The 22,070-nt window shown below is 54.4% G+C and overlaps 1 long non-coding RNA gene and 1 pseudogene across 1 annotated transcript; one reads left to right on the top strand and one right to left on the bottom strand.

Moving 5' to 3' along the window:
- Window positions 1-10,616: 10,616 nt before the first annotated feature.
- On the bottom strand, window positions 10,617-16,073 carry LOC138101370 (thyroid hormone receptor alpha-like; annotated as a pseudogene).
- Window positions 16,074-19,674: 3,601 nt separating this feature from the next.
- LOC138101363 (uncharacterized) lies at window positions 19,675-21,456 on the top strand. Its single transcript, XR_011147110.1, has 4 exons — window positions 19,675-19,792; window positions 19,916-19,957; window positions 20,058-20,399; window positions 20,480-21,456. It is a non-coding gene; the product is annotated as an uncharacterized lncRNA (long non-coding RNA).
- The last annotated feature ends 614 nt before the right edge of the window (window positions 21,457-22,070 follow it).

Raw genomic sequence — 22,070 nt, 5'->3', positions numbered from 1 at the left:
AGATTCTGTAGTGAACGGACCCAAATTCAATTCCCAAGTCTCAATCTCTGACAAGTCCTGTTGGAAAGACAGCGGACAGTCCATCAGAACACGGAATTAAAAGGCTGCACAAGGAATAACAGAAGCTTTCCCAGGAATAGCCCAAGTTCCTTTTCTCCCTCACCGGTCCGGGGCCGTGAGACCGAACCTTGGGCCCCAGGAGACAGGAGAGGTGTTATCAACACTCGAACCTCCAAAGCGTTGTTATTGCTCAGAGAGCTGCGCCGGCACTGAGCTACTCCCATGCGCCTGCAGGGCTTTGGGGAGGGGCAAGACCACGTCCCACTCCTGCCTGGAGAAATTTCAACGCCCTAAAAAGTCATTTCCCTTCTCTCTCTCTGACCCAGGGCCAAAGCAGCTGTGTAGAACAACCCGGGGGATTTATGGGAGGGTGACTCTCTCAGGAAAGACCCCAGACCCTGAGGAAACAAACCCACCCCAAATTTCCAGCTGAAAACACGCTGCTTCCTGAACGGCAGCGCACAAAACTCTCTATAGCCAGACAGGAGACGACAAACCGGAAAAAGCCAAAAGATGTGCTCTGCTTGCATGCACTCTCTGACTGGTAATTCCAAAGGAAATTCCCCACAGATCGTAAGCAGTCGCCTACAATTTGTCCTCTGCATTCATGACTGCCTTGGCTTTCTGTAGAAGTGTGTCAAACATCCATGCAGGTGTCAGGGCCTGGGCTGGCTCGTTTATGGCTCTTCCTGACAGGCCCAGGCCAAACCCAAGCACCCCCCTCACTGCTCCAGCCCCGCTTTCAGGGAAATACTGACACGGCTTAGAAATACTCTCCTTCCCTGCAACTCACTCCCTCCCTGCGCATCCCCGGAGAGGATTTACTCCGCTCTTTGTTCCCGACAGCACCTCTCCAGCGCAAATCCCACTTCACACAGACATAGACCTAAGGCAATGGTTCCAGCAGCAGCTGCAAGCCCCAACTCCCTGTCTCCTGCACAGCTCATCCAAGCACTCCCAGCAATCTCACCTCGGCCCAGAGACTCTCTGTCTGCAGAGGGAAACACAACCCGATGGCACGCAGCTCTGGCACCACATTCCCTCTTCCCTTCTCCCTTTTTCCAGCACACCAGGCTGCTGGAAACAGCATTCCCTAGGCAGTTCATCCCAACACAGAGAAGAGGAGCCTGTGACTTACCCACACCATGGGCAGGACAAGGGGGGCCCTAGCTGGCAGGGACAGGTTCTTCTAGCACAGAGGTTTCTGAGCCCTAAAAGGAGCCTTACTTTGGCTTCCCTGACTTATTCAGCAGCCTTTTAGAAACACGTGGCAGGGAGGGAAGCTGCTTTTCCTGCCACCATTCAGCTGCCAAAACCAGTAACCCTTCCACAGTGCTGCTGCAGCCTTGCCTGGCCCTGGGGCCATAGAGCAGGAGCCTTGTGGGCATGAACCTGCCCTTGATGCATCCCCTGAGCAAAACCCACTAGTGAAAGGTGGTGAGAGCAACCAGCAGGGGTGGTAAGCAAATCGGTGAGCCCTTAGGAGAGGCCTGTGCCATCAGAAATGTAGAATGGTGTCTTTCAGTCGAAAGGGTCATACAGTGTTCATCTAATCCAGTTGCCTCACCAAACACGCTGACATACAAAATAATAAGCAGAAACCTTATTTCTGGTATTTCCTCACTTCTAAGTCTCAGAACTTGCAACTAAACCTACTCAATCTGTAAATTTGCGTATGTCATTGATTAGATCATTTGTAATCTTTCTCACTGCTGAAGGGTTAACACGGTGTCCTTATATCCTGATGCTTATAAATAATTAAAGACACAGCAGAATTCTTCACTAAAATCTACCATAGTCTTTTCCAGAACTGATTTCTAATCCTTTCCAAGACAGCTGCACAAGTTAATATTAAAAAAAAAGTGCTGAACCATATTTCACAACTTGCCAGCTGCCTGCCAGGGCAGAGGGGTGCATGGTTCTGGCAGGGAGGGCACAGCCTCAGCACCAGCCTGCTTGGAGAACCTCCTCTGCTCAGTGCCAGTGCCTCAAGCAGCAGTGCCTCAGGAAGGAGCATTCCCAGCCCATCCAAAAGGACATAGGCATTTACTGGTCTGGCCACGGGGAGGGGGTGAGTGCTGCAAGGGGGAGGCTCTTGCACAAGTCTGGAGTGGGCAAAGAAGGCACAACTGAGAAGGAATGGCCACCTCAGCCCCTCTCCTTCATTACAGCTCTGCACCTTCCCCTACCTGTAGGTCATAGGGAGAGGTGACAATGGGCACTGAGGGAATCAGTTGGCTGAGCAAGCTGGCGGGCAGAAGGTCCAAGAAGCTGACTTGTAAAAAAAACCAAAACCTAGAAAGGTTAATCGTGATTAACCACATATCAGAAATGCCTTCCTCTCTAATGGTAAAGCCACTGACACACTTTTTCTCCTCTTGCTTTGTCATTTATCTCGTAAATCAACCCATCTGCTTTCAAACCAAACGTGCCAAGTAAATATGAAGATTATTAGGAAGCCTTTTTATTTCCCTAGAGCCAATTAAACAGCTGGAGGTTACATTTTTTTAATATTGCCAAGCTGTTACCAGGCGTAACAAAAGGCAGTTGGCTGCACACACAGCCCCGCAAGGTTTCACCGGGCTGATGCAGCAAAATCAAGGAACTTGTGCCTTGCAACCAGCTGCAAATGCCGGAGACGCACCGCTGATTTTATGGCAGCTGTCACACCAGAAGAGCTGATCCTCCCAGACAGTGGAAGTACACAATTAGGTCACATTAAACATCGAGAAAATGCCACAGCAGTTCCCCATGCCAACTACAAGTGAGTGACACTGGAAAACAGTTCCTAGCTGGCAAGAACCATCCCAGCATCAGTGCATAATTTCTGCTAAAAGTTTACAGATGAAGTCTGAGGGTGCAGAAGCGTGAGCAATCACCCAAACAGAGGGATTCATAACGCTTTCCCACAAGGCAGAGAAGTGAGACAGGCAAGCACCAAAGACTGGTTTATCCCCCCTGGGAAGCCACCGCTACCTCCTGTTCACAGAAACAGAGGGGCTGGCTACAGCATTCCTTCAGGAGGGTTTCCTTTAGGGCCAGAATAACAAGATGAAGCAGTGATGCTCACAGCAGAAGCTTCAGACTTGTGAAGGCTTTTTTTCCACGTACAACACCAAGCTCCTAGCCTTACCACAGGAGCAAAAGTATTTGCAGTGTCCTTACCATTGCACCCACACACTACAAAGTACGTCCTTGGCCAGAGGTGGACTAGCGAGAAAAGCACAGCCCACTCTGCTTACAGAAAGCCTTTTTGCATCCTGTCAGCACCACCTACATTCAGCTTAGTCCAGTCTTGCAAACCTGAAATCAAAGGTAGTTATGAAAGGTAGCTGTTGTCACAGGTAACAGACATTCTGTTGCACAATATTTGGTGCTCGCCACAAATTGCACTGAAACAACTTCTATGCCATTGCCACAACAGTGGTAATTATTTAAAACATGAATAAAAGGGCTCTGTACAGGAGGGCAATGCTGCATGGGGAGAGAACACACCACACCATGTAAACTTCAACACTGTGAGAAGTGTCAGTCTATGTCTTTTTACTCCCATATACTCCCATGTATCTTGAAACTACTTGTGGAGTCTACTGATTACAAAAGCATGGTAATTTTGCCTGTGATCAAAGACATAGCAATGATGCAGCAGCAAGCAGTGCACCTCAGGGAAATGTTACACAGTTTTTGGGATGGTAAGTGGGCAGCACAGCTTTCTCAGCACATGAATTAACACCTCAATTCTTTAAAAGTTTCCATTTTACCAGTTTCTTCACCAGGCTTTTTCAGTAGAAGCACTAGTTGTCACGATCAGCAGTCCTGCTGCAGTATCTCCTCTGCACGCATCCTCACAGAGCATCCCCATGCTTCGCTCCCAAACACAAGAGCAAGGCTATTCTTTACACTTTTAGGTCAGCCCTTTAGCACAGGCCAGGAGCAGCATCTCCTCCCAAAAGCAGCTGTCAGAAAGGCACAGGCAGATATGCATGCAGGAAGTAACCTCCTGAGGTACTGCTGCTGCACTGCCCATGACCAGGGGCTGAGAGCAAAGCCATGCACCAGCACATGCTAAGAAGCAAGCTGAGGGCTTACAGGAAACAACCAACCTCCAAGATATTTTGAATTGTGAAACAATTTAAGCTACAGCCCAGAACAAAGACATCAAAGTTATGACACCCTCCTAAATCAGATTTAGTCTGGTCTGTCATGGCACAAGATTACAATGTCACACTTTCACAGAATGGTTAAAGATTGGAAAGGGACCACTGGAGGTCACCTAGCTCCCAGACATGCAAGGGTCCCCCAAAGCAGGTTGTTGAGGATTGTGTCCAGATACCTTCTGAAAACCTCCAAAGAGGGAGACTCCACAACTTCTCTAGGCAATCTGTTCCAGTGCTTGGTCATCCACACAGTAAAGTTCTTGCTCATGTACATCAGTTTCTGCCCGCTGCCTTTTGTACTATTGTTGGGCAAAACCCAACCAGAGCCTGGCTCCATCCTCTTGGCACTCTCCCTTCAGATACTGATAGACTTTGATGAGGTTCCCCTCTCTGGCGTCTCTTCTTGAGGCTGACCGGGGACAGCACCCTCAGCCTTTCCTCATACATGAGATTCACCTTAATCATCTTTGTTACTCTAAGCTGGACCCTCTCCAGAGGCTCCATGTCTCGCCTGTCCTGAGGAGCCCAGAACTGCACACAGCACTCCAGATGTGGCCTCCCCAGGGCCAAGCGAAGGTGTGGGGTCCGTCCCTCCCGGGGAGGCTCCGGCGGCCTGCGTGAGGGCCGGGCAGGAGCGGGGCGCGCCGGCTGCTCCCTCGCGGGGCCGCGCTGGGCTCGCAGCGCTGCGGCTGCCGGGCCCTCGCTCCCGGCAGGGCCCGGCCTGGGCCCCACCGCCCGTGCGGGAGCACCGGCCGCCAGACCCGCCTCCCGGGACACAGCCCCGCTCCCGCCCGACCCCTGCCCCGCTTACAACACCTCGAGCCATAAGTGACAGCTGGGCTTCGCAGGACCGAGCGCGATGGAAAAAGGGAATCCAGCCGAAATACACGTGGCCTCACACTCCCAAGCTGTAGGGTGGTCTGATGAGAGCAAGAGCTCATCAAGACAGGCCCAGCCTAACCTGGGGGAGACCTGGGACGGAGGAGCTTGAATGTCCCATACCTGGGAAAGCAACAAAAAGCCTTAACCAAAAATTATTTAATTCGTTTATATTCAGCATTAAGTTCTCCTCCCTACCTCCCCATGCCCTCCCCACGACCCCAGCCAGCCTGGGTTTTGTAGAGTAATTTTAGGGCTCCGTGTTTCTGACCAGATCTCATCTACTGTGACATGTGAAAGAGCCCAGTGAGTGGAAGGCTCCAGCCCACAGATAGCCAAGAAAATCTAAGATTTCCTTGCTGCTCATGCAGTTTTCTCAGACTGTTTGTCAAAAGTTATTGGTGGCTATTTTTTAAATGAAAGGAGTAGAGAGAAAATAGCTTTGCAGCATATTGGGCTAGCAGATTGTTCAGACTCTGTACAGGGACAATAAAGCTTTTAGGATCCTTTGATTGACATATATAATGAATGTAGCTGTCAAACTTTTGTGCAGCAATTTTATTTTGTATTGGCAAGCTATTTCACTGGCCAGGGTTTTGCATAAAAGGAATAATTCACATTGTTGTGGTGCTGCTATTTACAGAGCCTAGAGGACAGTGGCATCACTACAATATAAATATTAATATTCAAATTTCTTTTGAAATACATAATTCTGTATGCAACCTATCCTACGTGCACATCTTCACACAGGGAGAAAGGCATTGGTCTGCAGAGAGAAGGGGGCCTGGAGCCGCTGGGGGTTGTTGTTCATTCACTGATTCATTCTGTAGCCTTTGAAAAGCCACTTAGTTACTCTGCACTTTAATGTTTCTCTCTGTGGAGCAGAGAACAAAGCCTCAACACAAACTGCCATCACTGTTACCAGTCAGAGTGGCAGAGGTCACAGAGCCAGCATGGGGTCAAGGGGCTGCTCTGAGCAGCCCTTGTGTGCACAAAGCCCAGGACAGCTGTGCTCTTCTCAAACAGCTGCTTTCTCCTGCCGAAGCAGCGGCAGGATCAGCTTGGGCTACCTAAGACAGCAGTTGCTGCTTGCCCACTACCTTTCTTTGATTATGAACAATAACTTGCCAAGAAATCACTAGCCTCAGAGAAAACAGGCAGAAAGCAAACGAGAGGGCAAAGCAAAACATAAAGGAGAGAGGGGGAAAAAAAAATCCATATAAACAAGGATGACTCTCACACTCTATTTGCTATGCAGTCAAGCCCACAAGTGGGTTGTGTATCTGAAGGTGGAAATACAAAGACATGTCCTGTTCCCTGGGGAAAGGTAAGCAACTTCTCAAATTATCTTTAGAGGCTGTTATTAGCCTTGCACTAGCACTGACATACCCTGTGCCCAAAGCCACAGCATGCACACACTGTATCCATAAAAAGAGATATTCACAGCTCTGCAGCTCATAGAAGTGCTGTGCCCGTGCTCTGGTACCAGTATCATTTAAAACAAAACAAAAAAAAAAGTTTGAGTAGCAAGTGAGCGCATGGAAAGGACTTGAACGGCAAGAATTTGGAAAGAGCATGGGAATCCAGCTTGGGGTGCTGAGGTCAATGGGCACACAATTTTTTAAGAGTGTACCAGGTTTGTTTGTTCAGTCATTCCTATATTCATTTTCAATTCCAGAGACAGGAGCTTCATGTCTAGCCCCAAAATAACAGCATTGTCTGAGACAAAGCCAACTTGGTAAGGGGTACCAGAGCTTTTCCCAGCCCATTTATGTAATAAAGCATTATATACAACTGTTGGAAAACATACCAGTTTAAAAATTTTTTATATATGACTTTGGCCAGGTTTGCTCATCTTTGCCTCAGGGAAAGGGAACTGAAGCTTCTTTCCAGGGCATTGTTTCTCTAGGTGAGGCCTGATGGGTTTAGCATTTCAAAAGACTAGGAGTAGCCCCAATAAGATAAAGCCATTGAGGGAACATCACCAGAACAGATGTCAGCGGCCATCTAAGAACATCTACCCCTGAAGATCTAATTAACATCAGAAGCGAAGAAACACAGATCTAATAGGAGACCAGATACTAGGAACTACACAACTTGAGACCAATGAACACTGACCCAATTCGTTTCTATGAGTTTTGACTGTAAAAAAGATCTGAAAATTCTAGTAAAGGTCATGTGTCATGGAATGATTCTCTCGGCACACCCGGGCTATGTGTGGATGAGATGATTTCTGTGCTACATCCTGGCCAGAGAATAAAGTAGTGCCTTGACTCTCTAACATTAAAAATGTTGCTGGAGGCTTTTTTGTTTTTCCTGCAGTTTCGGTGACACAACCAGGAAGCAGAACAGGAGCTTTATGGCCCTGTTACTTGGGTCCTAAAATACAGAGAAAGAAGACAGGGCAGAGAGCAAAGAAGAAAAACAGAGCTTTGTCCTCATTCACATCATAGCCCTGTAAGGCTTTGACCAAAAGATATAACTGTATAGTGAAACATCTATGGGGGACTCTCTTGTCTGGCACAGAGGGGTTCTGCAGATAGACTTCCAGGGCAGGGAAAGAGTACCAAGTCGGCAACACAAATTACTTCAGGCCAAACTCCAATACATAACTATAGATTCCATAGATACATCCAGCCTTAAGCCCAGAAGCAATACAGGTGGGGAGAACGGAGCCTGGGTGATTTAAACTACGTGTTTAAGCAGTTCAAGGTAACTGGAAGTAGCGCTGGTGCCTCTGGGTTTCTCTGTTCGTTATTTAAGGTGAACATAAAAACACAGAGTGCAGGAGCCCAAGGATGTTCCTCACTGGCTTCAAGCTGGCAGTTTCCTAAAAGCAGCGCTTGTTGCTTTCCTTGGTTTGCCGACCAGCAGTGCCACCTCCCCTCCCTGCTGCCATGGAGCTCAGCCTTCCCCAGTGTTAACAAAATGGCACGTTACTCTACTTGGCCAGATTTTAGCTCTGAGAATTTCATTCTGAACAGTTCAGCATCTGCTTTAGCCAAAACAGTTCCACTATTTCCAGGAATATTATTAAAGGAAAAATAGACTGCTTGGCACATGTTACATAAATTCAGGCAACCTTTTATATGAGGATCTCTAGCTTCAGAAGGGAAATTTTGAAATCTGGCAGAGAGGTGACCTTTGTGGTAGAAATGTGTCTATCCCTATTAAAACCTACCTAACTTTGGCCAGATTATAGAGCAGGGAAATACTGCAGTTAAGGGCGCAGTAAAGAGTTCTGAGAATTGCACTTACTTGCTGTTTCTGCTGTGGGCAAGAGGTCCCTTATCTCCTGCAGAGCTGCAGCTTGTGCTCCCCCACTACCTTGGCCAGTTATGGCTGCACAGGTCCTCCATGGCTGGATGACGAAATTACAGAGCCAAGGGTGAGCAGAGAGACCAGCATTCCATCTGACGTCTACATACATTCCCGTAATTTTCTGATACAGGACAGCCCCATCTGTCACACAGCCCAGGTTCAACGGCAGCATCGCGAGTGCTGCGCAGGCACGAGGGCACTGCAGAAAACAAACTGTGACCAAAAAAGTCAGGGCAATTACAATACATAGATGCACAGCTGGAAGAATTAATGTCAAGCAGACAATGGCATTACAGACGTCCCCTAACAATGAGGGCTTGAATCTGCTGTCTCAGTAAAACTCTCTAAATTAGGTTTGTGTGCAGCATACGGAGAGTTTCTGAAAGAAATATAAATATAGGCCATCATTCTGCAAAGCTTCACAAACCCAAACCCTTGCATTCAGGTGCCATCTCACTGACTTGGCTGCAAAATCAAGGCCATTCACGTTAAAAGCACAGACAAGAACATCTGCTCAAACTGAACTTGTAGAAAAAAGCCCCAGTCCTAGGTAAGGCAGAACACACGTGTTTTAATTTTTAAAGTCACTATGACACAGAGACTTGTTAAGAAATGCACGTGCTTTTAGATGTATAGGGCTGCTGGAAGGAAAGGCTGAAGTTTTTTTACAAATGCCTGTAGCTCATAGGTTAAGACTACCATCAGACCGATATCCTTCAACACTCCAACTTCAATACCAAAATTGTAAGAACCTCCTGCATTCCATTCCCTAGTACGGTAACAAGACAAAGTCCTCACCCACCCTGGATCGTCCAAACAATAGAATACAAGGTTGAAACGAGCCTTGTGGTTTGAGGGGCACCTTCTGCCCAAAAAGCCCAACTGTGCATCCAGATAAAAATGAACACCACAAATAGAGAGTACAAAAACCACGGAACACCGCTTCCAGCAGGCGCCCTCGTCGGTATTTAAAGGCGTGGCTCAGGCAATAGCAACAAAGCCCCGAGGCAAAAAGCCTGGGAGGTCGGGGTTGGGTTTTTTTCCATTCAAGCCACACGTGTTCCCCAGCGCCCATTACCGGGACTCGCTCCGGGCTGGCGCCGTTCCACGGTGCGAGGGGACCGGAGAAGCCACGCGACCCACGGCACCGGCGGCACTCGGTGCCCGGGGGCGGCCCCGCGCCGGGAGAGCCCCGCCCGCCCCCGGCACCTGGACAGCTCATCCTCTGCACCTGACACACTGGGGCACCGGGCTTTCCTTCCTATGGATAACAGGGGAGAACGAGGGGGGGAAAGGATGATGGACAGATGAGGGGGAGAGGGGGAAGAGAGGGGAGTCGGGTTGGGGAGCAGGGAGAAAGGAGGGCTGGGGGGATCGGGGATGCACAGGGGAGCTGGGAGAGAGGGTGGGAGGCACTGGGGAGAGGGTAGGAGGGAGGCTGGGAGAGAAAGGGAGAGTGTGGGGGAGAGAGAAAGAAACTGGGGGGGTCTCTGCTTTCCTACCCCCCCGCAGATCCATCACCTTCATCAGCAGCTTGGGCCAGAAGCGGGGAATGTTGTGTTTGCGGTAGTTGATGTAGTGCTCAAAGGCCAGCAGATACATCTCCTGGCACTTCTCAATCTTCTCGACACAGATCAGCCCCGTCAGGTCTGCGGGAATCAGGGAATCATCAGGGGATTGTGGAATCATGGAATGGTTTGGGTGGGAAGGGACCTTAAAGCTCACTCAGTTCCACCCCCCTGCCATGGCGGGGACACCTTCCACTATTCCAGGGTGCTCCAAGCCCTGTCCAACCTGGCCTTGGACACTTCCAGGGATGGAGCAGCCACAACTTCTCTGGGCAGCCTGTGCCAGGGCCTCAGCACCCTCGCAGGGAGGAATTTCTTCCCAATACCCCATCACAATCTCCCCTTTTCAGTTTAAACCTCTCCTTGTCCTGGCACTCATTGCCCATGGAAGAGTCCCTCTCCCAATCCCACACCTGCAGGGATTCTCCCTCCCACAGGGCTGAGTGTCCCATGCACCCCCTGGGTGTTGGGGTGCCCACCCCACAGACCCACGTCAGCCTGGCAGGGGGCCCCAGGGCACCAAGGGGACCTGTGCTCCTGGGTACCAGGGATTGGGGTGCCCACCTCACGCTCCTGGGACCCCTCCCAGCCTGGCACAGCTGCCTGAAGCTCTGGGAATTGGGGTGCCCACTCCAAACCCCCCCAAAATCCAGGGGGGGCACGGTTTCCCACCCAACACACCCTGAAGATGTTGTGAGGCTCTGGCATCAGGGTGCCCACCCAACACACCCCCAAGACAGTCAGGACTCTGGGCATTAGGGTGCACACCCAGTGCACTTCCACGTGCTGGGGGTTGTGGGCAAGGGGGTGCCAACACAACAATCCCCGTGCACAGCCTCTGGGCATGGGGTGCCCTCCCAATTCCCCCTGAAGCTGCTGGGGATCTCTGGCATCAGGGCGCCCACCCAACACCTCCCCAGGACAGTGAGAACTCTGGGCATTGGGGTGCCCACCCAACACCCAACCCTGATTCCTCTGGCATGGGGTACCCACCCCATTCCCCCACTACTGGTGTGCACGCACACCTGAGGACATGAGCAGCACAGCCTGGAGCAGGGCCACCTCGGTGTCATCCAGGTTGAAGGCAGAGAGGGACTTGCCACGGTGGCATTGGGGAACGTGGTGTGGCCGTGTCACCCCTGGGACCCCCACAGCAGATGGGTCATTGGGGGGGTGTGGTGTGACTGTGTCCCCCGTAATGGACAGTGGGGTTTGGGGGTGCAGTGTGACCGTGTCCCACTCTGGGACCCCCACGGTGGACAGTGGCAGGGGGTGCAGTGTGACCCTGTCCCCCCTCCCTGAGACACCCCGGGGGGTGTGATGTGACCCTGCCCCCCCTCTGGGGCCTCCATGTCACCGGGGAACACTCGTGGCAGGGCCAGTGCAGCAGCCAGAAGAGGAAGCTGCGTGACAGGGCCAGTGACAGGGCCAATGGCAGGGCCGGGGCCACCCGCGGGCACAGCTGTCCCCTTCGGTCACTGCTCACCCCTGAACCCTTTAGGGGTGACCAGCTCAAGGACGCTGGGCAATGTCCCAACCCCCCTCGACTGCCCAAGGACACCGGTGACATCCCAAACCCTGGCACTGCCACCATGTGTGTGCTGAGTGTGTGAGTGCTCAGCAGATCCTGGCTAGGGCTGGGGGCCAGGGTGGGGGACCGAGATGGTGACAGAGTCCCTCCACTGCATCCCCTCACCAGGAATTTCCGCTTCTGCTTCCAGTGGCTGCCCTGGGCATTGGTGCTGCGGTGGGCTTCTGTCACAAGGCGGATCAGCTCCCACTCCTCGGCGCTGGGGCGATGCTGCAGGGACTTGATCATCTCCTCCTTCTGCTGCCACTCCCGGTTCTCCTCGATCAGCTTCCGCTTGGCTACCCGCTTCGAGTCATCCAGCACCACTGCCGGACCCCCAGCATCAGCCAGGATCCCCCCACATCAGCCAGGACCCCCCATCCATGCATCCCACAGCTGCAGCATAGCACCCCATGGTGACCCCCCCCAGCCTCCTCCTGTGGCTGCTCTGGGCATCCCAAATTGCCCCATAGCACCAGGACCCCAACCCACCTCCCAAAAGCCCCCCACTATCATCTGGGATGCCCCCCAGTCAGCTAGGACCCCCCATTCATGCATTCTACCCCACTGCTGCATCACATACCAGCCCGGTCCTGCAGCTGCTCCGGGTACCCCAATGTGCCCCAGGGTGTCGGGACCCCAACCTGCCCCCCAGCCGAGCCCCCCCACGCCCCCCAACTCACGGTCCATGGCCATGCCCACGGAGATGCACTTCTTGAAGCAGCAGAGCTGGCACTAGTTGCGGGTGATCTTGTCGATGACACAGGAGTAGGTGGGGTGCAGGTTCTTCTGGATGGTCCGACGGAAAAATCCCTGGGGAGGGCATGGGGGAGTGACCCAGTGAGCACTGCTGAGCCCCCCTAGCCCCCTGCCCCAAGTCACCTTGCAGCCCTCACAGGCGATGCAGCGGTAGTGGTAGCTGGCGGCCTTGTCCCCGCACACCACGCACTGTTCATCTTTGTCCAGGTAACTAGGGATGTACCCTGCGGGGACCCCCAGGTCAGGGACCCCCAGGGCACCCCAGAGCAGGGACCCCCGCAGCGGGGACTCATGGGGTGCTCCATGACAGGGATTCCCATGACAGGGACCCTCAGGGCACCCCAAGTCAAGGACCCCTGGAACACCCTGTAGCAGGGACCTTCCCACACACCCCACATCAGGGATCCTCCAGGAATCCTGAGTCAGGGACCCCCTTGCATGCCTCACATCAGGGACACCCCACACACCCCATGCCAGGGACCCCCAGTAAGCCCTCCCCTCCCTGTGCCTCAGTTTCCCCTCTGTCTGCACCCACTGTCTGCCCCACCACTACCCCTGCCCTGGCACGGGAAGGGTTAACACTGGGGGTGGGGGGGGGGTGCCTGAGCCCCCCACGCCAATAAAGCCCCCATTATCCCATTATCTGGCCGGGAACCGGCAGCGGGGGGGGTCCCTGTCCCCCTGGCACACAGAGACCCACTGTCCCTGTCATTGTCCGTGGTCCCCCCGCCTGGCAGGCCAGGAACCAGCCCCCCACCAGAGTCCCCCCAGCCTCCCCACCACCGACTGTTCAGGGAAACTGAGGCACAGATTGCCCATGATGCATGGGGCGGTCCCCAGCACCCTGGGCCCCTCATGTCCCTCCCGGGAGCCCACCCTTGTGTTTTGGGGGGGCTGGAATTGGGGATCCCCGAAGGGTGAGAGGGATGGGAAAGGGACCGGATGCCTGGGTCCCCCCTGCATGGAGCACCTGTAACTCAGGGGAGTGTCCCCAGCACCCCAGGACCGCCGCACCCACCCGGGATCCCACAAACCCAGGCGTGGGCACCCCTCGAGCCCACTCTGGCGCTCTGCAGGTGCCGGATGCGGGGGTCCCTGGGTGCTCCCTCCCTCCGGGAGCGGGGCGGGTGCAGGGGATGGGCGGGAGCCGGACGCTTGGGTTCCCCCCTGGCCCCCCATCGGGTCCCGCCGGCGCCGGCTGCTCCCCGCCGGGAATGGGGCAGGGCGGGGGGCAGTGCCCGCAGGGCCCCCCTTATCGCCCACCCCAGGGCGCTGCCGCCCCAATGGCGGCACCCCGACCCACGAGGCGCCGAGGGGGATGTGGGGGACTGGGACCCCAGCAGACCCTGCAGGGATGTGGGGTGCAGGGGGGGACATGGGAGTGGGGTATCCATGGGACTCTGGGGTGCCTGGGGGACATGGGGACCTTGGGGTGTCTGCCAGGGACATGGGGTGTCCACGGGACCCTGGCGTTCCTGGGGTGCTCACAGGGGATAAGGGGTGTCCGTGGAACTCCAGGGGACCCGGTCGAGACATGAGGCGTCCGTGGGACCCTGGGGTACCTGCATGGACACAGGAATCTTGGGGTGACCATGGGGGACAAGGGATGTCCATTGACTTTGGGGGACCCAGGTCATACATGGGGTGGCCAGGGGACCCTGGCAAGGACTTGGGGCCCCCAGGGTGCCTGCCAGGGACATGGGGTGTCCGTGGCACCCTGACTTGCCTGAAGAGACTTGGGGACCCCAAGATGTCCACAAGGAACACGAAGGGTATCCAGGGGTCCCTGGTAAGGACTCGAGGCCCCTACAGTGCTCACACGGAGTGCCTGCAGAACCCGGCGAGCACATGAGGTACTCGGGGGACCCGGGGGTGCCCAGCAGGGCCATGGGGTGCCCGGGGGGGTTCGGGGGGTGCCGTGGGTCCCCGTACCTGACATGCTGCTCTTCACCAAACATTGGCTGCTCTTTCTTTTGCGCTTCCCATCCAGCCACCTACGGGAGGGGGGTGACAGGCTGAGAGGGTGCCCATGGATTCCCGCTGCACCCCCCCAAACTTCCAACAGCTCCCCCAAAACCCCCCTCGAACCCCCTTCTCTGCTGGGAAATGGGCAGCCCCCACCCGGGGGTCCCAGTGCAGCGATGTCACAGGTGGGGTCCAGCCCGGGAGTGCGGGATGGGGGGGGTAGGAGAGGGCCCTGGGGACCCCCCCCACCCAGAACACCCCTGTCGGGACCCCCCCCTCCGGGACACGACACCGCCCTGGGGGGGCTGGGACCGAGCGGGGGAAGGGAAGGGAAGGGAAGGGAAGGGAAGGGAAGGGAAGGGAAGGGAAGGGAAGGGAAGGGAAGGGAAGGGAAGGGAAGGAAAAGGGTGGGGGAGGGGCTCCTTCCCAGTCAAAGACAAAATGTCCTTTTGGCTGAGCGGAGAAGTGACGTCATCGGGGCTCAGCCAATGGCGGGCGGCGGGGGTCCGCGCGCGCCCGTCCCCGCGGGGGGGGCCCGGGGCCGCGGGGATCGGCACCTGCGGGGGGGGAGCCCCGGGGACCCCGCATCCCCCGGGGCCGCTCCAGCCCAAGGGGACCCCGGGCCGCCACCCCCCACCGGGGGCCCGAAATAGTCCCGGGGGGGGGTGGAGGGTGAGGGGAGGGGGCGGCTGGGAGAGGCACGAGTGGGGGGACACCATGGCGGGGCACGAGTGGGGGCATGTGGGCGTGGGGACACAGGGACACCAGGGGATGGACCTAGCCGGTGACATGTGGGGGGCAGGGGGACACGCAGGACATGGGCACGTGTGGGGATACCCAGAACGTGACATAGGGACACTTGCGGACATGTGGGGTACAGCGGGGCTGGGGGACACCTGGGGTACGGGGATGTACAGGACATGGGGACACCCAGGTTCGGAACATGAGTGGGGACACATGGGGTGGACGGGGATATGGGCACAGGGACAAAAAGGGCACCCAGGACACAGGGACACACGAGGCATGGACATATACACAACCACACAGGGACACATGGGGACACAGGGGGTACCCAGGGCACGGACACATACGTGACCACGCAGGGATGCATGAAGGCACACTGGGCACGACGACGCAAGAGACACAGTGGGCACTGGGACATGGAGACACTTGGGGACACACACGGCATTCGGACACAGAGGGCACAGCCAGGTATGGGCCACACAGGGATGTGCTGGGACACGCCAGGCGTGGTGCCACACGTGTCCGCCGCATGTCCCCGTGCTGGGGTGGGAGCTCACCGGGTGTCCTCTGGCTCCAACAGCGGGTCCAGGGTGCTGGGCTTCTGTTCCATTCACTGCAATTCCATCAAGGAGCGCTCAGCACCGACCGAGGGGGCTCCGGCGCCACGCGGGGGGCCACGGCTGGGGGGCCACGCCGCGCACCCCATGGTGCCCCTCAGTGCTCAGCACCGCGCAGCATCCCGGGCTGGATCCTGCGGGACAGGGGGGTCAGCCCAGACCAGCCGTGGGGGACACAGAGGGGACACCCAGGGAGGGGTGTGAAGCCATAAGGGACCCCCAGGAGCTGTGGCCACCGGGGAGGACTGGGTGTGAGCATGCAAGAAGGGAGGGAAGGAGGAGTATAAGGGCAGGAGAAAGAGGGGGAGCGGGGGCCTCACCTGGGCCACGCCCGGGGAGGCCGGCCCGGCCGCAACCTCCCCAGGCTCTAAGGGAGCAAATGGCGGCAGGGGGCGAATTCCGGGGCTTCAAACACCTCGGCCCCACGCACCTGAGCCGGGCCCGGGACCGCCCCAGAGCCCCGGCCCCGCCCGGCCCCGGGGCCCACCCTGCCCGGCACGGGGGCGGCTCCATCGCTCGGGGCCCCGCCCCTCTCTCCCGGGCCGGGCCCGCCCCGCGCACCGGGGCCGCTCCCGGGACCGGGGCTCCGGGTCCTGCCGGCGGCCACTGCGGGTCCCGGGCGGCGCCGCCTCTTCCCCGGCGGGATTGGGGCTGGCATCGGGACCGGGAGGAGCCGCTCCGGGACGGGCGCTGGGGCCGAGCCCGGCGCTGCCGCTCCTGCTCCGGCCGGCTCTCCGCGGGGAGCCGGGGCTGTGCCAGCGCCCGGGCAGCCCCGGGATCCCGAGCCGGGCCCGACGCGCCGGGCCGGGCTCCGCTCAGCCCTGAGCCCCTCCCGGAGCCCGCCTTGGGCCCCACGACGCGGCCCCGGGCTCTGCCGCCAGCCCCGGACGCGGCGCTGAGTCGCTGCTCCCGAGCTCTGCGTGAGGCCGGGGAGCCCGGCTTCGGGCTGTGCCTAAGGCAGGACTCGGAGCTCAGAGACACAGACTCGCCCTAGCCCGAAAAGCCCGCTTTGAGCATCAAAACACAGCCCTTGTGCTTTAATTCAGGTCCAGCAAAATGCAGCACTTCAGTTTCTCTTTGTGAGCCCAAACACACAGGACTGGCTCTCTTCCTCAAGCCCTGAAAACAGGATTTAGTCACTGTTTCGGAGTCCCAGCACTGGCCGTACCAACCTGCTCTCAGGACTCTGTAGATAGAGAAATGCTGCTAGGAAGGATTTTCTTGCTATTTTCTAAGTCTGTGAGAGACTGCACAAAATCCCAGCCCCTCCCAAGCTGCAGCTCCTCACACCAAACCTCGGGGGAATCCCTGGTGCTTCCAACACTGCTGCAACCCCACCTGGAGCTGAGCTTCCAAGGTGTCTAATCCACATGCAAGCCTGGATAGTCCAAAACCTGCAGGAAAAGAGGAGGCAAAATGAAAAGGAAAGGGGGGGAAAAAACCCAGAGTTTTGGGTTTTCCCCGCGTTTGCAACAGGATTGAAGGGCAGGATAGAGAGGTAAAGAAGTACCAAAGGCTGCAGTATTTCAGGTGATTCAGAAGGGAGAACCCATTAGTTACAATAGCATTAGTAAAGGCAAACATCTCCTATTCCCTCATTTTAAGGGGTTCAGTTGAAGCAAACTCCCCTTTTTCAGCATTTTAAGGGTTTAAATCCACACTTCTACCCATGCCCTGGCATCAAATCTCTCACAAGGGAGCGAGCCCAGTACATATATAACCTAATGCTGCCCAAGAGTCCATTACTTTTCTTGTTCTTATTCATGACACTTATGGCCCTAACTAGAAGCCCCAGCAGGAGCTACACCATTTATACTACTACTATTCTTCTCTTGCCTACTTAGTTGCCTACAGCATACTACCCAGGAATGACTAATGAACAATTACACATGTTAACAAGGAATTACCCAACTCACCTGCCTATGCTGCTGAGACAAGAAGCTTCTTCTCTTACCTGTTATCTACTCTTTTGGCAGGTGTGGCTGTAGTAAAAAAAGAAGGCACCTACAGAGCCCCTTACTCCCCTGGAATTTAAGTCAGAGCAGCCAAACAGCTACAACTCCTCCCAGTGCTTTTATCCCTGATGGTAAAATTGCCTCCTCCCTTTTCCCGGGCATTGTGGGAACGAGAGGCGGGCCTGGCCAGGGGTATATTAACCCCAGTCCTGGGTAAAAGAGGCCTATTTCCTCTGTGGGGTTAGTTGGGGTAAGGGTGTCTTCTTCTTTCTGTGAAGGGGGTCTTTTGGGTTTTCTCAGCTTTTTTTCAGCAGGTACTTTTGGTATCTGAAGTAATAGAGGCTTTGAAGACTCTGTGAAGAAGATAGCATTAAGTGCATGGTTCATGGCAACTTCCTGAAATTCCAGATTGTGTCAGGTATGATACTTCAGTTTTTTCAGCAGATTCATTTTGCTGCAAGAGGAAGCTACCCTGGGTCCAAGATGACATTGGAGATGGAGGCTTCTGATAGGTAAGCTAAGGACTGTAAGTATGAGTGGGAGTGGGAGCAGGGTCCCAGTTAGTAGCTGACTTGTTGGGATTTGGCTTGTATGCCACTCCACGGGTGCATTGATTTTGGTTTTCTTTGTCATAGCTGACTAAGATGCCAACCTGGTGATCACAGTGCCTTTGGAGAGGGCTGAGGTGGACTCCTTTTGCATCCAGTGTGGATTCACATTGTTGGTCACCTAAAAGCTAAGTTGGGGGCCAGGACCTAGAGATGGGATGATAGCAGGGTAGTGGGTTGGAAATTCCTGGGAGAGATGTAAAAATTAGTGTAGGGGAAAGGGATGCTCTCCAAGGGGCTTGTTAGGTAAGCTAAAGGGAGTAGCCCTACTTTTGATTGCAACTGTAGGGTGTGCAGCGCAGAGCAGTTCCAGTGTGTGTTGTCTCGTCCCGTGTGTGTTTTGTGTTTCTGGCATCCCTCGGATCAGATCTCTGTGCCTTTTATCCTTAAGGGGCTTATCATAAGCATTGGCCATCATCTCTAGGTTCTTGAACTTTCGTGCTTCTTGGTAGGATGCCAATGTCACTTGTTCTTTTACCAGTGGGCTTGGCCGCATCTTGGAATCACATCTTGGAAGCATTGAGTCAGATGTCTTTTGAGGCCTTGTTCCCGGCTGTACTGCCATCCATCCTTTCCAGCCGTGAGCTGTAATGTCCTGGGGCTTGTAAGATTGTCAGGAGATGGGAGCATTCTAAATGTGGCATTGTCTCTCACAGCCATCTTGATCACTGTGACTGACAGTTCTTAGAAGAGGTCACTGTTACAGTCTTTTCTTCTGCTCCTTAGAGCCTCCTTCATCCACCATTGCCACACCCTCGGTTGTCTCTTTTGGCGTCGTCTCTTCTTCTTGCCATCGTTCTTCTTGCCGAGAGCTTTTTTTATCATCCTTGTGTCCTACTGTTTGTAGTATAATGTGTTGAGTTTGTGTCTCGCCTGGAATTGCTCTGCCCTGTAGAGTAGTCCTGAGGGGGGGTAGGTGGAGAAGAAAGGAGACTTTAGAGGGAACCTTTTGCTTTGCTTAGCCACCTGAGCCATGCCTCGGACAGAGTGACTGTGGCCAGTCTGTGTGGTGTTCAGTGGAGATGTGGGAGTGGTGCAGTGGTGTCTTGCAGTTTTATAGTAGTTTGTCCTAAGGCCCACTGTTGTGGGATCCTAGGCAGTTTGCTTTGAGGAATGAGAACTTGGGAAAGGCTAAGCTTTCCCTGTCTGTCTGGGTAACTTTGACAAATAATTCTTTTGCAGATGGATAGGATGTAAACCTGATATGAACAGAGGAGGCCAGAGGAGCACAGCAACGAGGTGGGTCGGTGCCTGAAGTCCAAGCTATGGCCTGACTTTGGGCTCTACGTTTACCTCACTGTTGGGACTTTCATTTTGAAGAGGTGAAGTGCTTGAAGCAGCAGGGTATTGGCACCGGGGGGACCATGAGCTGGATGAGTATTGATTCCAGCACAGAACTGGATGTTACTGGAGTTGTTGTATTAGTGATGAAACTATAAGTAGCCTTTGATTTTTTGTGTTTTACAGGTGGTCTGCAGCATTCAAATTGCTACTCCAACATGAGAGACACCCTTCCAGACAGAGGTCACAGTCGAGCACTTTCAGGTGGAACCTGCCTCGGCAATGCAGCACTTTTGGACACTACATCGGTATGTGCCTTTCCATTTTGTTTTGCCCCTTCTCCCTTGGGAAGGTTGGTCATCATTCAGCTTTTCAGGGGTGGTGTTTCATGGTGGTTATGTTGCAGGGCTGTTCTTTGTCCTTATTTTTAGGAAGTAAACCTGGATATCAGCAGTCAAGGTCAAGTGAGTGAGGTAAGCAGTGACCAGTGGACACAACCAGTTATTGCTTGGGTGCCAAATTCTGGGGCAGCTCAAAGCATGCATTGTCTAAGCATCCATTTGTGTGTTTTAGGTGGCCCACTCGTATTATGCCTACAGGGGCTGAACCCCCTCATGGACCAGCTGATGGAGCCAGTTTATCACCCTTGAGCTGCCCCTGTGAGCCTTCCAGAACTATTACAGGACTCTGCGATGAAGCCTGTACCTTTTCTGTTTGAAGGTGCCATCTGGGCAGCCTTTGGCAATGGTTGAGGAGTTGCAGCGACTCGGGGAGGGAGGGAGGAGCGAGGGTCCACTCAAGTTTCAGCAATGCCCCATCACCTTGTCTCCTTTTAACCCAGGTATACCCTGCGCCGGCAGCCTTGGAGTGCGGCCACGGTGTATGAGCCGAGGACCGGGGCGTTCTCAGGAGACGGTGAGTAGTGGAATTGTTGGGTTTTGGCTGATGTGCTGCTGAGTTCAGGCACTGATGTTTGGTTTTCTTTCTTGTAGTAGACTAAGAGAGAACAGCTCACTGAGGGCAGGAACTCCCCAGAGGACGAGGCGGCCTTCTTTTGCACCTGATGAGGATTTGCATCCCTGGATATCCGAGAGCTAAGTCGAGGGCTACACCTCAGGGAGGGGGATGAGAGTGGTGTGCTGGGTCAGGACTTGGTGGGAGGGATTTTTGAATTAGCTTTGGAGATGGGGATGTCCACGAGAGGGCCCCTTAGGCCGTGTAAAGGGAAAGTCTCACTTTTGATCACAATGCTGAGGTGTACAGGGCAGAGCAGTCCCGGTGCGTGTTGTGTCACTTGTCTATTGTGTGTTCTGTGTCTTTTGGGCATCGTGTCACATGTCTTCTGCCTTACCCCTTTGAGGGGCTTATCAGAAATGCTGGGCATCATCCTTAGCGTCTCCTTTGCATTCCTTGGCCCGACGCTGGTACTCTTGAACCTTTGACTTGCAAGCTTGGACATGCATCGGAATCGCATCTCTCTTTAGCAATATCGAGTCAGACACCTTTTACAGTCTTGTTCTGAGCTGTATTGACAGCTGTGCACCACAACGATCCATTATAACAGATTAGGACTTGTGAGAATGCGAGGATAGGTGGAGGATTCCAACCGTATGGTTCTCGGGCATCCATCTTTGCGGTTCTTGGCATAAGTCCTTCTGTTAGGGTCTTTTTCTGCCGGAGTTCTTTGAGCCTCATCGGCCTCATCTAGGTCATCTCATTGGTAATTCTTCTTGCTGAGAGTTTCCTCTCCTTGTTGCATCCCCTTGTTTGTCATCTCCTGTGTCACAGGTGTCTGTGTGTTTGGGCCGGGGCTGCTTTGCCCTGCTACATGGTCTGGGTGTAGGTGTAATAGGATAAGTCCTAGGGACTTGACATTTGTAATGTAGGGATTAGTTGGACTCAAGATGGTATTTCTAGATTGACACAAGATGTCTGGAGCTGGTAAGTTCTCATGCAGTACTTTGACTTTTGTCGTAACCCTCTTTCAGCTGCAGAGGGATTGAACCTGTGACAGAGTGCCCCATACCAGGTGAGGTGGTTCCCACAGGAAGGTCAGTCACCGTTTGTCTTTGCAGGGCAAGTGTAAATGGTGACCGTGTTACAGCTTTGTTCTTCATCTTTATTTGTAGGAAGTAATGCTGAATAGCAGTGGTCAAGGTCGATGGAGCGAGGTGAGCGGTGACTGGTGGACAGAATGAGTTGTTACTGCTTGGGTATCAGTTTCTGGTGCAGCTCTAAGCATCCGTTTTTGTTTGTGCATTTTAGGTGGTCCACTGGGAAGGTGTCCTGGCCCTGGGGATGCTGGAGGCCAGGTGCGTGCAAGCTTAAGGTATGGGTGTGGGTGTGGTGTACTTCAGTTGGAGCGGGGAGGCTGTGGTTTCAGTCTCTCAGCATGTTTTTCTGCTTTGCTTCTCTGCAGGTGCTGCTGCTGCTGCCCTAGGCATGCCAAGGGACAGAGGCGAGCAGGTGAGTTGGCATTTAGGTGGGGCGACTGATAGGTGAGAGGTACGTGGCAGCATGTGAAGCGTGTCCCTTTTTGCTTTGCAGGCATCGTCCGGGCCACCTCCGGAGTCGGATGAAGATTTG

The sequence above is a fragment of the Aphelocoma coerulescens genome, unplaced genomic scaffold (assembly GCF_041296385.1).
Source record: "Aphelocoma coerulescens isolate FSJ_1873_10779 unplaced genomic scaffold, UR_Acoe_1.0 HiC_scaffold_255, whole genome shotgun sequence".
Taxonomy (NCBI): domain Eukaryota; kingdom Metazoa; phylum Chordata; class Aves; order Passeriformes; family Corvidae; genus Aphelocoma; species Aphelocoma coerulescens.
This window is presented reverse-complemented; position numbering and strand designations above follow the sequence as displayed.